At 40.7% G+C, this 18,446-nt stretch overlaps 1 protein-coding gene across 2 annotated transcripts in view; it reads right to left on the reverse strand.

The window, feature by feature from the left end:
• The window catches only part of LOC132259326 (uncharacterized), a 120,687-nt gene that overhangs the window by 80,139 nt on the left and 22,102 nt on the right, over nucleotides 1-18,446 (reverse strand). The gene's annotated exons all lie outside the window — the stretch shown is intronic.

Below are 18,446 nucleotides of genomic sequence, written 5' to 3' on the forward strand. Positions count from 1 at the left end.
TGATTTGAAATAGTGATAGAGCATTAATCGATTCGCACAGTGCGCTATGAGTGTAAAAATCAACCTGCGAATTGCTTTAATTTGAGCTATGCACAGAGATGCGGTGCGAAAAAATAGCAACAGCTATAAATTCAGCGCCAGCATACATATTCAAGGGCGCGTGGGTGGCTCTCGGACGGCGCAGGCCATTGAATAAAACAATATGGTGAATGGGATGGAAAATATTTCCATTCATGTGGAAGAAAGTGTATAGTGGAAAGCGATTCGGAAGTGTGTATAAAATACACAAACACAAGTCAATTAATCATCCCCTAATGAAGCGACCCAGCACTGCTGAGCCGTCGAAAGAGCGGTCTCTGCCGACAGGGTAATTGATTGATTTTCGAACTGCTACCTTGTATGGAAGTTCTTTCGGTGTCCGCCTAGCACTCCTCCGCTGCCCCATCGCGCCACGTACTCACGACGCAGCGCAAGGCAAACATTGCGGGAATAACATATAAAGTTTGCCGGAAAAAGGCTCAGAGAAAGACATTCATCTCAAGTGAGGGACTCCACACAGCGATAAGGATAAGATATTGTCGATACACGAGATGGCAACAAGGGCGGAGAATCGCATGCAATATATTATTGATTTGGACTGATAGTATAGTATTTAAGTATTAGCAAACTTTCTTCACTCGTGATCAGAGTTGATGATCTCATAGTATACAAAAAGTCAAGCAAGTCAAGCAGAGGGAAAAGAACTACTATCTGCAGCCCTTCAACTCAGTCGTCAACTTCCTCATTGGCTTGCGAGAGCGCGGCTGCGAAGCATCACTCTTGGTCATGTCCGTGTAAATCCGAAATGAAATGAATTATGTGTGAATGTGTTATGTTATCAAATTACTGTCCCTATCAGCTCATGTGGAGTGGATGACGAAAAATAGATGAATGTCCAGCGATTCAATATGAGGTGGAATAATACGGCACTGTGAGTTATTCGAGCAATCAATCATAGCATCATCCTTTTATTTCATCTTCAGTGACTTCAATACCCGAAATGGGATGTGAATGGATGGAAAAAGTGCCCCCAAAAGTACATTGACTGCGGCCAGAGCAGTTCGGCCTACGGTGCCTTCAGGAAAAGTTAATTGAATTCAGCGATCGGGGGATGGTGGTTGAAAAATGGATATTTCTTGTCGTCTTGCGGTGAGATGAATTTTATACCATCCAACCCATCAAATTGATAATAGAAAATATTGAAATATGTGTGTACATAATACATGCGTGAGCAAAAAAAGTAAATAAATAAACGAAATCAGAGAGAGAATATTTGCCGAGGTTGCTTACGTTACGTCGATGGAATGAGGATAAATCTTACCCTTGGGCTATGTTTGCCAGACTCCCTTATTGAATTTCTTCTGGGTGGGGAGGGAGAGATAGAAGCATTTCAGGGGACAAAACATCCCCAGTGAAACAAAAGCCAAAATATATATACGAAAAAACATTATCACAAGCCAACAGGAGACCAGGAGCAACAGAAAAAATGAAAACGCTAAAACAATCCTATGCAATGCAAAAGAGGGTGAATATATATTGGCCATAATCAAAATCATATACCCAACCTATCGCCTTTCCCCGCCCTGGAGCGCACTTTCACTGGGTGGGGGGGGGCATGGAAAATTCACAAGAATTTCTCGCGGCGTTGGGAAATGTTTGTTATTTCGTCTGGTCGGACGAGATTTTTCTCTGTCCCCGTATGCTAAATCGATATTTAAATATGTATGCTGATCCAATCCAATTTACCTGTGCCCGCAAAAGGAATCATTCTGCGACAATATTTTGCCACCCAAAAATTGCGCACACACACACACGGAAACACGCCCAATTGGCCTCTGGGACTCTTTTTTATCCTCGGCCAGCTTTCCATCTTCCAACTCACCTGCAAAGAGAGAAAAACAAGACAATTTGTAATTCTATTTATTATTTTCTTTCCTTTATAAAATTAAAATGCCACGGGTGGGAGAGACTTGCTTCTTATTTCTTATACACATAACTTCACTCTCTCTCTCTCCCTCAATCTCTGGGAATTCACCTTCTGGATCGTATTTCATTTCGGCATTTTTTTCCAAAACATTCAATTATGCATGTAAATTGGATGAGCAAATAGAAGAAATCAAGTAGCATTTTTTGTGCGTGGCACAAGGTAACCTTTCGCCCTGAGAGGTTTTTGCCCAAGTGGGTTAACTCCAGAGGAAAACCGATTTGAATGTGCGATTGAGGTGAAAGTGAAGAGGCTAAGATTTCCCGAAAACCATCACAATCTTCATTTCCACATAATATATGCATTACATAATGATCAGATAATTTATATAAAAGTATACTTCAATCGATGATTCCTCTTCTGTTCTTTTGTATACTTTTAGCAAACATCTTTCTCTGGAAAATATCACAAGTAGTTATTCCCCATCGTCTTCAATTAAAAGTGAATTTAAATTTTTTGCATACTTGAAGAATCCTTCAAGATTTCTTCTGTCAGCTGTGCCAGTGGAGCTGAGAGAAGTGAATAGCCCCTGGGGTATATAATTGCCAACTTGTTTCAATCCAGAGACATCCGAGCTGAAAGGAAAACTCGCTCTTGATTCACAATTTTCAGCAATTGAAGGATCCCCATGATGGGATTTTCTCAAGGGGTGCACCCGGTATATCAATTTGCTGACGAGTGGCACTCCATTGTCCCGGAAAGCATCTTCTTATGCAAATGCATCGAGCGAGTTTCCACCCCCTCGCCGAAGTCGGATGTCCAGTGGAAAATGGGATGCAATGTGGGATTTTCTAATTGAAAATTATCATGCATGATGGTGTGAGTGGAGTCGTGTGAGTTTAATGTGGTGATTTGTACATTGGGAGTAATCTAAAGGTCATGGCTCTTGCATGTTGCCTTGTTGACTGAGAGTGGCTATCTGGTGCGGGATGATGGGATCCACTTAGCCGCAGATGAGGCACAGAAGGGGTACACCACAAGCAAAAAGGCCTCGCGTCCGTAAAATCACGCGCCGAAACGAGTTTTGCCGGGTGAAGAGGCATCCAGTGGAAAAAAGCGCATAAGACGCTGAGATATAGCGCTGCAACTGCCTCAGAATAATTCTCGAGCTCGAGTGTCTGGCGGGATGCGTTTATAGATGATGACCGAGGAGAAATGTGCATTTTATGTAGAACATACAAATGAAGACTGCCCCTTCTCTTGGGGCACCTCTCGCCATGCACGCCGCCAGTTGTGAGCCGCAATTTATACCATCGCATCTCCGCCGCCGATGACGGAATCAATCCTCTCCCTCTGTCTCTCTTCCGACTTATGGGCAGAGCGCGGGGCAGGGCCTTTTATGCACCAAACATATAATATGAAATGACCAATTTGTTAGTCAATGCCCAGAGAAAGGTGGAGGCACACATATCTCAACTCGCCGAAGTCACTCTGCACATATTGTGGGAATTTATAGAGCTTACTTGCGTCGATATTCGTACAAGGAATAAATATAGTGCAGAAGAAGCCTCCCCGTTCCCGACATGCATCGGAATCCTTCCCTCCTCGCATTTTGTAGCTTTGAACATGCCACGGAATTTATCTTTCACGGTCGTGTTTTAGGAAGTTTTATTATTATTGTATTCATCTGAATTATGCATGGGATGAATTTTACTGTTTGCTACCCAACTATTGAAGTGTGCTGCATTCATCTTCGGCGGATTTTTCTTTCGCAAAAACCAATTTTTGTTCTTTCTTCGCCATCACAGCCATCATAAGAAAAGTCCAGTGAGCAAATGATGGCATATTTATGGTGTATTAGTTAGCAAATAATTCAATGTTATGCCATATCAAATTGCACACAAAATCCTCTTTATTATTCCCACACGAACCATGAATGGTTGGTGTGGTGAATTATCGCGATCTTGAAGGATTGTCACCTTTATTTGAATGGGTATTTTCTCTTGGCTCTGCCACCCATATAAAAAAGCTATCAGCGACACACGCACAATTTAATATTATTAACGGAGATAAAATATTTATTTGCCCCTAATGGAAAGGCACATAATTCCCATGCGATCGATTTATTTTCTGGGTGAGAAGCACGACAAGGAAAAATGCTTATGAGCAAAAAGCGAGGAATTCCGTGAAATGCGTGGAAATTTTTCATACATTCATTCACGAAAAAATTTTTTTCTGTTCTCTTCCCTTGATATGGAAAACTTAATGGAAGGCGGTAAAATGGGTGGTCTCGAGCACCCCTGCGTTCTCCACCATCTAAAATCCTTTTGCTCCCTTTTATGTATTGCACATTCTACCGTTTCATGATTTATTACCTCTATCCATGAATTACATCCATCGTGTTCTCTCCACTTTTGTACGATTCCCCCGTATCACCGCGATGGATATAGAACCCACGAAACAATCGCATTTAAAGCAATGTGCGAAATTTATTTTGATGTGCTTGATTGAGGCGAATGCAGCTCAGAACATCACGGGAGAATCGAGCATTTGAATGGGGAAAACAGAGCAAAAGAGAGATAGATGTTGCCTCAAAGAAACATGCAGGGAACACGACTTGCAGCTCCGAAAGCTCTTTCTCGCATTTTCTTCTGGATTTGATGTGATGTACACGAGAGTATCTTCAAATGATTTATCGTGGAAGTATTTGTAATTGATTTTCAGACTCGCTCTTTTGAGGAGCATTTACTGAAAAATTCCCAACTTACCCATCATGGAGACATGGTGAGGTATAGAGGAGAGCAAACTGAATCAGAAGGAGAACCCACCAATCGTTTTATGTGGCTCAAGCGTACCCTCAAAGCACTGTCTTAAGTGTTATTTGAAGTTGGTTTTATATCTGAAAAGAGTGTCACTCAAAGGGGAGTATCTTGTGCTTATCTTGAAAAGGGGTAAGCAATTCTATTAAGAAAAGTATATCTACCACCGCCAGAGACGTGATGCAGAGTAGATTTCTTTAAAAGGAATGCCAAAAATATTTTAAAATTCCCATGAAACATCTGAGATTTCACAACATATGTAGAAGAGATTTTAATTAATTTGTTTAACAATTGCAAAGGATAATAATCCCAAAATTGCAACGGTTGCTAATCTCATACATCTTTCTATTCGTATGATTTCATTAAAAAATATTAGCAATCTTTGGAAGACGATAAAAAGCATCCGTTTTCAAATTCGCAATTTTGTGGAAAAATGGGAATTTTTCGCTCTCGAAATGTGTAAAAGTGCTTAGGTGGCTGCTAAAAGATCTCCCCTTGAAAAATCATAAATCTCACTTGATGGCACACTATAAAATGCTGAATTGCATCACCATCATGACCAATTGAGACGCCATCGAGCAATCAGTAGCATTACATTAATTTGTTCCTTTATGTTTGAATCTCAAATCTCTGCTGGCTGCGCCAAGCATGAGGTTAAAGAAGTCAATTGATTTCTTGCAGAGAGACTCAAAACATGGGATTTCTTGCGAAAGTCCCCAAGGTTTTTCGGTCAGAAGTCCACAACAGCACCGCAATGTACCACAAACGGCTCTGTCTCTGTTTGGGAGCTGTGTCGCAAAATTTTGTGAGTTATTTCACGAAAATCCTCACATAATGAGGAGATTAAAATATTTATGTGTGCCAGAGTCACTGCTCAAACTCGTCATGGATGCTGAGCCATTATCTCAGAGTGTGTGCATTCATTTTTAGGTGAATCAAAAAGCACATTTCAGTAAGACGATTCGGTGTTTTTTTGCCCTCTCTTCCTCGCAAAATATAATTTAATCTCTCACCCAGCATCGTGATGTGAACGAAAGAAGCACATAGTGATAATTTTGTCTGACCCCACAAGGTTAAACCTCTTTGGCATTTGCATGAATATGGATATGTTTGTAGTCATCTGCATGAAAGCATAAAAGGGGGTTAAATTAAAATGCATTTGCGTGCATTACAAAAAATATCATAGGACGAGGTGGAAAAATAACAGCGAAGGGTGAAGAAATTTAAAAAGTGCATAAAGATGCGGAGCGCAATTTTTACTTGTGCAATTCCAACATTTTTCCCCTTCTTCCACGTTGACGCCTTTCATCCCGCCAATCCGCCCTTGCTTGCACTTTTACACCCTTTGACTCCTTGAGGCAAAGGCACTTCTCACCCACGGAGGAGTGGTTAAAAATGAAAATGACTCTCAGCGAAGGAAGGATGTGATAAAGATTATAGCCATGTTTAATTCGAAAGAGTCCTCCTTTGGCGCTTACATGTGCTCGCCATCATCGTCCTTTTCCGCTAAATTATCCCAGCCACAGCCCAAGATCTAAAGCCATTTCCATGAGGATGAAAATTGAAGAATTTATAAGTGTTCTTTCCCGTTAAATAAGAATTCCGTTCGTCATGCTGCTTTTTCTCCTTTTTGCATCCATCCCTGGGGGAGCGCGTGAAGGAGGTCGCTTGAAGCGAAAGGATATCATAAAATCACTCTAATGCTCATGATTATTGTGGGGGCAAAAAGTATATTGTATCTCCATGAGCTGGCGAAAATTTCCCTCCAATGTCTGCCTCTCGTGCCATTTGCCCAGATCTAAAAATACTCAAATTCGTCCTGGCTAGACACCATTTAATATCCGCCTCATGTGTCTTTTAATTTGATTGTTATCACACTTCAGCATGCTCCAAAATTGGTCACAAGCACAAAAAGCGACATTTGAGGGACACATTGAGGAAAAAAGCGATGAGAAGACTCGTTGAAATTCTCCGGTACTATTTTGTGTGTGGTCTTGACGACATCTCACTTTTCGCACACACACCATTAGGCTTCGGCTTTCCTTGCAAATTTTCACTCCTCCAACATTTCATTGCAAATTTCGAAGAACATATGAACATATGCAATTTCGGAATAAGCATAACTCTTTGCTGTCACCGGTTAATGAACTCTCGGAATAAATTTAAACTACAAAATCACACTTGAACTGAAAGTATTGATTTTGCACAGTGTGAATTAGAATTCATGACGAATACATGCAGTGTAACATTTACTCCAAACTATTTTCAAACGAAAACTTATTCATTGCGGCAACTTTTGACATCAAACTTCACATACTTACAGTGCCACAAGACTTCTTTCCGTGAAATTTTCCCAAAACTCGTGTGGAAATTTGTCAAGTCTTCCCCGTATCGCATAGGGTGGGAGGAAAAAACTGGGAAGAATCACGCAAAGAGACCTAAATCTCAGACGCAATTTGGAAGTTTTTTCCTCCCATCGTGACGGTTGGGAGTCTGTGTTAAATATGTAAGGAAAAACCAGAGCAGCAATGCTGGCATCAATAAAAAACATATTTGCCAAAAGTGTTGTCAAGTGTCGGCGTGAAGGGAGCCATCGTTGGGGGGCTGGAGAATGATGTGTAGATTCCATCGTATATAATATCTTATTGAACACGGAGGAGGCTGGAATTTTTTGAATATCACTCGCAGATCTGGCACGAGGGCGGTCGGGGGCATGATGAAAACGTAACACATGAACAGCATGTGAAATTGCACGATTTTTTCCCTCGACTGTTGTTATTAAGCAGTCACCGTTGGATGGTGGAAAAAAAGGAGTGTATGCCAGGGAAATATATTTCCCTCCCGATTGCACGTGCTCTTCAGCTAAAAGTCTCACACTTGGCCGGATATGGAAGGCCTCCTCGGAAAAGCGGAAACATGTGGCGGCGACAATTTCACGAGTAGTGGCGAATATCTTATGACTGGCCCCTCCACTAAATGTTGTCACACGATTTTTGCAATGAGACATGATAAATGGTGTGCAATATTTGCTCGTTGCCATCCTCCAAGTGGATATGACGGCGGTGGCTAGTGCTCGGTCAACTCGGTCATTTTTCATTTCCCGTGCACTTTTTTCACCCAGCCGGACTTATTTATGATGCTTGCAACTCCCTCAATCTCGTCAAACAATACAGTCAAACTCACTCTTCGGCGCTGGCTTTATGCTCAAACACGCCCGAATCCCGAGATACATGCTCGAGAGTATCGCCATCGACTCCCTATCTTTCCCACTTTCCCGCCCCTTTGCACACACCCTCGCCAGGGCCGCCTTGCTTAGGGGACTGCAATTGCATAAATATGAGCTCGTCCCCTCCGTCGCCTCTTTAAGATTCAAATCTTCACCAGCGGCAAATGGTTATCTCGTTCCCACTCTCAATTAAGCAAATGCTGCACACTTTTGCACAATTTCACAGAATCCCGCTTGAAATTCGCAAATGGAAAACACCATGTACAAGCTCAGAGTTCTTTATGCTGATGAGAAATGAAGAGACGAAAGTATTGGAGATGATAGAAAAATTCAAAATTCCAGATGATGGTTTGCATTTTAAAAGCCTCTCCACGGCTCAATGGAGAGATAATCCGGAAATTCAGTGCAGCGCTGAGAGTTGCTAACTTTGGCAATGTAAAAAAAATGCCTACAAAGAATGCTGATAAGACACTCTTTGTCTGCTCATAGAGCACAACTCTTCCTTATATTGTGTGATCCACAAATGCTCGTTTTCGTAGAAAACTCTACTGTTCCTCTCGTCAACTTCCGCAATGAAACTCATATCCCTTTTATTTATGGACGCAAGTGCATCTTGTAATGCTCCTCCGGAGCACGAAATAATTCATTTTCCTCACTTTTTTTCCACTCAACGCAATGAATGTGTTTATGCAAAGGAAAAGTGAATTGTAAGATGAGTGAATAGAGAGAAAAGAAGCGTAATTGTGGTCCATGTGTGGGGTCTGTGCTCATGAATTTATTGGTGTTGAGAGTGTGTCTAAAAATGCCCAACAGATGTACACAGTTCCTGCCTGCATCCACCATCCCAGCGAGGATAAATATACACCAGCAACTTCTTCGTCAGCAATAAAATCTAACACCGCACTGAGTGGAATTAAATAGAGAGTGACTTAATATGTCGCTCAGCGGAGCTGTTTGGACTTGAAATGATATTGGACTGAATGAAAGCGTCTTATGCATATGATATTGTTGCATGCATATGAGTAGTCATGAGTGTCAGAGACTAAATGGGGCTGTGAGTGAATGCAAGAAACTGAATTGCAAGTACAAGATTTCTCTATGGGCGGATTAGAATGTGTGGAGTAAGCAAATAATAAAAATACCAAAAAGACACCATAAACCACATCTGCCACATTCTCGTGTCATGTTTGACTTGCATTCCTTGCACAATCGCAGTTTGTGCGGCCACGAAAGGAGACCTCTTCGATTATCAAATGACTCACAAGTCCCTGCTGAGTGCAGCATGAATTGCACCACGAAATATAACCATTTAGGCACTGAATATTGGCGTTGAGTCAATCACCCTTAACATGACATCGGTGGCCCATTTACAAGATCCCATTTGCGATTTTCATGTATCGCACTTTCACTTTCCCCCCTCCTGATATCCATCGGAACTCCGCACATCTCGCATCCTGACGAGACTACTTGAGATCGAAGAGGATGAGTGGTGCTTAAACATAATCCCGAGAGAGGAATTCTTAGCCTCAGATTAACAGAGGAGGGATTTTTCATCAAAATTCCAAACTCTTGAATTTTCGTGATGGAACGTCAGGAAGTGGCCTCTCAATCGACAAGACATGATATATTGGTTTAATTTGGCTACTGAGGGAAGACCCTGTACATAATTCTTTGTTAGACACTGAGAGGGGTTGGGTGTTTGCTCACTCGCACACTTCACCATTTCATTTTGCATTTTAAATATCAGGGGCGAACAAGGGGGCAACTTTTCCCGTGCGAGGTCGACTCAATAATAAATTTCACGTCTATCAAACTTGTCACAATATCGGACAATTCGTTGAAAATTCAGAGACTGTACGCAGAGATTGCACTCCCAAGCACTATAAGTTTTCAATAGTATTTATTTGAATACCAATTAAAATGTGCTCCAGATAATGAAGTTTGCAAAGTCATTGGTATTCCAAACTCTAAGCAATATCCCAGCAATTCAATCTGGCTAATAGTCTTAATATCTCTTGAGAACCAACCCCAAATTGTTGAATAAGGAATTCTGTGGAAACGCAAGAATAAATCCTCTAACTTCATTTGGATATTTGACTTGGACTATAAAGGATGAAAGTGCAGAAGGAAATGCATTTCCAACTACAACTGCATATAGAATATCCGTAGAATTTAATATTAAATCACGATGGAAGGAGATCTCTATCGGAAAGTCTGGCTCCTCGAAACAACCGCCCAACAGCCGGGACCACCTTTTTAATAAATCACCTTCGTGGAGAATTGCGGAGCTTTTCACTATTTTGCGGCAGAGGGAAAATGATGAATGATGCTTGGGAATTTGTCGAAGCTTAGGAATGGGCGAGCCCTCTGGAGCTTTTACTATTAAATTCGAATGAATATGATGATGAAGGGGGGTGGGAGGGTAAATACAGGAATAGACGAAGGTGGTAAATTGAATAAACAAATGAGATTTACTGAATGGAGATGTACCGATCAATTTCAGAGATGTTGACAGCTCTCTCGCCACACATTGATGGATTTTTCCTCCACAAATTCATCGTGGCGTGTTTTGGGTGGAAAAATATTGGGAAAGTAATGGTAAATTATGCCATTCGCACACAGCAAATTTTGAATTATTCAATCCCAAGTCAGAAAGTACTTTAAAATCGCATCAAAAATTGTTTGAGGCAAAAGTGGCGTGGCACATTTGCGATACTCTCAAAGTAATCACATCACAATAATTCATTCTCCAAAGTTTTCCGATAAATGTTGGAAAATGCCCCAAATCTATTTCTGGGTATATCGTGGATTGTGCCCATTAAATGCTCCATAAAGAGTTCCTAGAAATACTGTCACACATGAATATTTTGTGTATAATGCAACAGAAATGAGGTCGTTTGAGGATTATACACGTAAAGCTTCTTGAAATATCTGAAAGAAGTCAGTAACTGATCGATTTGGCGCTTTCATATTCTCCACCTTTCGCATCATTGAAAATCTATCTCATTTTCTTCCGAAATATTAGTCAATGTTTGTATATATACGGATTTTCCTCACTGTAGCGGGTGAATTCCTCTCGGGAGGGATTTTCGTAGTGATTTTGTAATGCGGTCGCGGTGGTGTGGGTGCGGAGGGAACATTAAAAATTCGCATCACGTGCATCAGTTCAAATATTGTAACATCAAAAGTAATGTGTTCCAAAATGAGCAGCACATTGCCATTTCTTCGTCTTTTCCGGCTATCAGAGCACAACTCAGCCATCCCCAGTGGCATAAAATGCCATATATTCTGTATTTGATGGGAAAATATCGCAGCTCATTCAACATTTCGATGATGACACACACACAAAGGAATAAATTTTTGCAATAGAAACGGAAATTTATTCAATTTATTAAATTGACGACTATTTTTCATATTACACATTCCCTCTCAAACATGAATTTTCTGAGTTTGTGTGCCAGCTTTTTGTCTGGCCCGCTTTTTCCCTTCATGTGAAACCCCGCCGTGGCAGAAGAACACTCTGCCAGAAGAGAGATAATGGATTTTTCTCTTTAGCATTTCTGCAAAGTAAAGCGATTTTTATTTCCAGCACAACACGTAACAATTTCTCTTTTTACATACATTACCATGTTCAATTCGCAAATACACATGGCAGGATATTGGTAGTTAAAGTGATCGATATTCCCTTTTCGATGGAATAATTGGCAAACTCAATTTCTACCTCATCAATGATTAAATTGCATCAATAATGGAGTATGTTTTAAATTGTGCAATCCACCAGAATTCTCCGAAACCTCCACACTAAAATGTTTGATGGAGTTAATTGGTAAAAATTAATTAATTAATTTCACCACAAATGTTTCATGTTTCAATTTGTGAATTACACACGTTTGAGATTCCTGTTTATGCACGACAATTCCATCCAAACGATCCAATATTATATTTCAACTCGTTTTTTCCTCGCTCTCCAACCCCTTGGCGGGAAGAAACTATCGCCCCCTGCAAAATTGGTCACTGAATCGTGTTCACTTGCCAAAATAACATGGGTTTCGAGGCTTGAAAATTTGTGATTGTAATATTTGCTAGTCAGGAGGGGTTCTGTGTATCAGGTGATCTCACCGTATTGAACATATTTTACGATTATCGCCACCCATCATCATAATCAAAAACACTGAGCTACCAACTTTCTGCCTGTATGCGATTAGAGATGAAAATTGTCTAGATTGAAGATAAGATAGAGGCTCTTGAGTAATTTACTGGCCAATTATTGCGAGACGAAGTCTTCAAATTTTGACACAATGTCTGGCAAAGCAATTTAAATTCCATTATAACCAACCAGAAGAATTATACACCAAGAGGAATTTATAGTCTTGTTTGGTAGATCGTTTGACATACACTTTGAGTGGTCTTCGGCCATGATAGATTCGTATCAAATCGCTGTGAATCCAAATGACCCAAATGTACACAGACTCATGAGTGGGAGAGTAATTCGTGAAATTTCCAATATCATCTGTCATGATAAATTTGTTCATTTCGCCAAGGGTGCGGGGAAAAAATCGAGAAAATCTGCCAAATCCCTCCAATGACGGGATATTTAGCAAATTCTTGGCACACACCCTCGAATTCCACCCTCACGGAGCAGGACTTTCCGCATCCACTCTTGCCATTTCCTGCCAAGAAAATCTCCATGAGAATGGGCCAGGAATTTTCCTCGCACATTTTTTTCCCTGAGCTCGCAACTCTGTACGCCACACACGCACATATTTATCTCCGACAAAATATGTGATGTATAAAACAGCAATTTCTCCTCAGCAGAACATCATTGCAAGCATCATCCTCCCGCCGCCCTCATGTTCGCATGTTCATTCAATTTTGGGCCACGGAGAAGAAGAGACTGGCGTCATTGGTTGGGAATAAGTGGTTATGTGAGGTTAAGGTGTAAAAAGGGAGGAATTTGTTAAAAAAGAATTTCCGTGGATTTTTTCCGTCTCTCACCAAAACTATATTGGAGCACAAAGAGTCGTGTAATCTCTGGCAGTTCGACTACCAGACGGGGGCAACCAAGGTTTCGGGGTGGGAAAAAATACAGAGCTGGGGAATTGAGAATGCCATTTAGATTATTGAGCTGTTTTTTATGTCTATTGAATTCTCTTCCAGCCTTTTGCAAAGGGTTCAAATGGATTCGATGGATTTGGAAATTCGGGGTGCAAAGGCTCGTGTATTTGTGGGAGCTTGCAGTACACCGCACAGTAAGTGAAACTTTGATGTTTCACCCTCTCAGGAGTAGAAAATTGTGAATCTATTGTATGCAGAATTCGAGGATTATCTCTAAGTTTTATTCTCTCCACGATTTCCCCAAAAAAAACCACGCTGTACACCACATTTAGCTGAGTACTTCGCCCCTTGGACATCACCGTGACTCGTTGTGGCGCGCGATATCGCAGAAATATGTATAAAATTACCCGTTGTGTTTCGCACTGGCGATATCAATAGGCAATGATTGATACAATGGAGAGCGACAGGAGTGCATATATGGATAAACCCACTCTTGGGACTTCGGCGGCAAACAGAGAGTTGCGAGAGTTCTGGGTGGATTCGTGTTTGCGATTTTATTTGACTGGGAAATCACATATTGAAGATAATAAATGCAATTTTTTCGCGTTGTTTTGAGCCAATACCTCCTGACGGGCCATTGACAAAAAAATATCTCTAACCTTTGCACAATAAAAATGTTTCCTCTCTCTCTCTCTCTTATTTCCAAAGCTCGATTTTGCTCCTCGCTTTTTTTCCACACTATGTTTGTGGAGTCAAAGACCCTTTTTCACTATGGATATTTTTTGGACAAAAGTTTCACAAGCAAAAATACACACCGTGAAAAGTTTCATGAACTTTTTCCACCCTTAAAAAGCATAGTATATGCTTTTTTGCGACATGTGGAGGCTGCATGTATGGAAAGTCAACAAAGAAAATACACTGTGTGCCCGTGTGATTTTTACATCGTTTTGAGCATTTCTCTCGTGATAAATCATTGTTGAATTTCTGTAAATTTGCTGTACACATCACACTCTTGGAAATTGCCAAATAGATCGGTCTCTTTAAATATTTTACATCAATAAAATCAATTGCACACAATATTTTGCAAATATTTGCCATATGAATATTTCAAATATATGTGAATAAATAAATATGAAGGAAAGGTGCGCATTGTTGAATCCGCCGGGATGTGTAGCCACGTGTATATTGCTTGTATCCACAAATTTGTGAAATTAGCCAAGTGATCCCCACTAATGAAGGGAACTCGGGGAGTAAGTAAATAAGGTGGTTATGCTGGCAGATGAGGAGCAACTTGTAGAAGCGACAAAAAATCTGGGATCGTTCCTCGAGAAGAGGAAAAATTGATTATTTCCGCTATAAAACTTAATAATGGCAATTTGAATCAATTTCGATTTGTTTGGGGGGAACTTGAAGACTCGCGAGATTTTATACCCAGTCTGACGATCTCCGCGCTCTTATAGTTTGGGTGTAGAAACCAAAGTTACACGGCGGGTTTTTTCTCTCTCTCTCTTCTTCTCTCCCTCAATTCCCAACATCATTCCGCGGACGAGAAGCGTGGCGAGCGAGAGAGATGGAATAGTCATTTAGTGGCTGTTGACGAGGACGAAGCGGCTTCATGAATCAACTTGGTGAATAGTTCACACGCTGCACTAATTTTTCTCTTATCATATCTGGCATTATCCGTCCCGCAACTATAACAAAACGAGAAAATGATTTATGAGATCGCGTTACCGTGAAATTGAATAATTTAGCTTGGAAAATAACACCATATGCAGCGTTGTGTGTAAAGTCAAAGATATCCCAGCGACCGAAATGAGGGTTAAATATTCATGGTGATGCATTCTGTATTCTTCACTTCCCCCGCGCGATGGCTTGTGGTGAATTACAAAGTCAAAACAATTTTTATCCCCCTAGCACATCGCACTCGCCCCACACAATTCCAGCCCTTAAACAACCATTTACACTTTGTACCGTCCACATCCTTCCGTGCTGGCGCAGCGGGGGCGGAATTAAAAATTTGCATACAGAGTAATTACAAATTGCATCATTCGTCAGGCATCGCAGGCGTTAGACGAGATTTCTGTGCAAATTCAGACACAAACATCTTGTTCACGGCCAAATGGTCAGCACCACTTTAGGACGCTGTTGCGCCACTGCTGCGATACAAAATAGACCGTGAATGCGAAATTGCTTCAATTGAAAAGAGTGTACAAGTACATGATTAATCAGCATGGATTTCGCTTTCAAATGAACCTAAATCAATCTATGGACTCCTGAAGGTCACCACATATAATTACGTGCTTGAAAAGTCAAACACAAACAGAGGTCATGAGTTGTCAAAATGATTCTAAAAACAGCCTTCAGAACTTCTCATAGGAATTTAAAGCTGTACTCTTAATCCTGGAAAGCTTCACTGTTGTGTTTCTCAATATAAAATATTCCCATCGAACGCAGTAAATATAGTAAACATAGTAATTACAATAAATCAAGAAAATAATAATGCTTTGCTACCAACATACCTAGCAAGATTAGACGTACAACTAATACCTCTTATTTGCTCAATCACTAATATTTTCGGCGTGATCAGCAAGTTATATCTGCGCGATACCTGTTGTTATAGCCCACCCCTGTATTGGCAAACTGACAGTTTTATTAGGTAAATATTTTTCGACAGAACACTTTGTTGCGCGAAAAATCCATGTCTCATGGAACATTTATGTGCAAATATGCAGCGGAGAAAAAGTCCAGAAATAGCTCTTTTTGCACGCAATATTCTAGTAAATGCCATTGAGATTTATTGTCGCGAAGACCTCCAAAGTTCCCTATATGAGGAGAAGAGCCCAATTTCTTAGTACAAAGTGAGGTTTGAGAAAGTACAAAGGCCCATGCACACAGCGCACACCTTTCCCGGGTAAATTGTGTGATATTGCTGAAAATTGAATCAATAAGTAATTTGAGAACAGGAAGTTGAATCATTGATGATGTTTTATTACCCGAAAAAAAGAGAATATACGCCGTGGAAGTGACTCCGGGGACTGGGAGCATTATATATGTAAGTCTCTCTTCTTGCGTGTTACATCAGAAAGGAATTTCCTTTGTCGTGAAAAAGAGATGGAAGAGAACTTTTTCACTGATCATTCAGTTGTGAATAATTGATTACGAACAGCAGAGTCTTATAATGAACTGATTACTTTATTCTGTAATGTTAATTTGGGAAATATTAGTAACGGTTGCTTGTTGACTGATATTTTCTTATAAATCATAAGGGCAGAAAAAAGTTCAAGTCAAAGAACACGTCTCAACACACCGTGGAAATGAGCCAAACCTCTGTGAACGCCCAGGGAAAAGTGAAATAACAAAAGGAACGGTAGAAAGAGCCATGAAATAAAAATGTATAGAATTGAAATTTAATTATGCAACATTCACTCTAGCCAAATAGAAATTATCCTTCTCACAAAAATTATAATGAGTGGTACGCTTTGCTGAATATCTTGACTATAAATAATGGTTATGACTTTTTCTCTTCTTGCTATTGGTATTTTTCATGTAATTACGAGGGCGAGGATTTTATTTTCACGTGATTTCTCTCCTCGCCACTCCTTCCGGACTCCCTCCACCTCTTCCTCCCTTTCCGGGGCGCATTCACTGGGATACTTCTTTGTCAGTTGCTCGAAAATCCCGGCTGTGAAATGATCCTCGCGAAAATAGCATGAAAACGATATCACCATTAGAGGAAAAGGCTCGAAGCATCGCAGAAAACTCAAGAGGAAGAGCTTTTTCCTTAATGAAATCTCACTTCTATATTGGCATAATTTCAGAAATATGCATGCAAACTTGAACCATTCTTATTCGGTTTTCAAAAATAACACACCATTCACGTTTTCTCCCTCTCGCTCACCCTGTTCTAAATCGATATTGCTAACCGTTTCTCGTGAATCATTCCCGGGTCTGAGCAACAGAAACCGCGAGAAAAATAAAGAACACATTTCAGACTTGTGCTCTTGAATATAATGAATCTGCAATGTTAATGGTTGTGAAAAATGTGGCTCGACCGTCAAAATCAGCGTAAAAAACCATCCCACTAATGACCATTTCTTATACCTCCCAGCCATGATTCCGTCGACGCTTCGGCCCTAGCACGAGACAGGAAAAAATGGGTTACAATTGCTGAAGAATATTTAATTAAGTGGGAAGAATATGGTGCAACGGCGACTGCTCTTAAAATTGAATTACCAGATTCCCAACAAGAGATTTCTCAGCTTCCATGAGAGTCATGTCACAATGATAGATTTGCCATTCGATTAATGCAATAATTGCAAAATAAATCATGATGGTTTGTTGTGATGTCTTCGGCACTTCGAAGGTTCTTTTTTGCTGGTCTCTCTCGCGCCCTCATGCTCTCTTACGTGTCTCTCTGTTCGCCTTATCCCCCGCGGAAGGCATGGCCCAAAAGGAAGGAGTGGGAATGGACGGTAAATTAGCAATCACGTCACGCACATCGCTTGAATTTCGTGAATAAATGAAAATGCGCTTCATTTACAATTGTATATTAAAAGATAATATGACGGGTTCTTACAAATGCACTCTTGCCGGCTCGAAAAAGTGGCCTTAAAGTAAACACAGGCCAATGGCGAGTGCCGACAAAGAGTCACGGTGCCAAGAAGACCGGTCATATTATGGTTTCGTGTCGTGAAAGAATTTCAAATGGCCCACAATCATCAGCCGCAGTTCCGTCACATTGCCCATCGCGGAGAATCACGAGACGCGGGGCTTCATGGGATGCAGTGATACAAAGAGACACACAAATCAGCGCAGCATTTGCGCTTTTTATACACATTCAATCCATTGATGGAATACCGGCCGAAGATGCATCATTCACGGAGATAAACATTCCTCAGCTCAAATGCATTATGTCTCATCACGGTCTTATCTCCTCACCCCAAAATGCAATAATGCCTTTAATATCGAATTCATGTCTAACATCCCATCCCAAATATTCAGCCACACTCGCCCAGAGTTGACCAGACGGATAATGCGTTCATCCCAAAGTCAAAGAAATTGGAGTTCGTGTGGCAAGTATAGATTGTAAGGCATATAAGTGAAGTTAGAGAAGTGATAAGACGAAAATTTATGTGCTTCAGGTCATCTCTGCACTCATATATTACCGCTCGTGAGATTCTCAGACTTCTCGCACGAATATTATTCTTATTATTATAATTCTGCCGTCAGATAAATCCAATATGAATATTCTGGAGCGGTGTTCATACCCACGTAAAAGGTGAGGAATTTTATTGAAATTTCACCATCAGAATTGAAATGACGACGTAGGAAAATTAACCTAGATTCCCATCGAGATTCTCGAAAGTAGAAACTCTCTAAGGAA

The sequence above is a fragment of the Phlebotomus argentipes genome, unplaced genomic scaffold (assembly GCF_947086385.1).
Source record: "Phlebotomus argentipes unplaced genomic scaffold, Phlebotomus argentipes genome assembly scaffold_18, whole genome shotgun sequence".
Lineage (NCBI taxonomy): Eukaryota > Metazoa > Arthropoda > Insecta > Diptera > Psychodidae > Phlebotomus > Phlebotomus argentipes.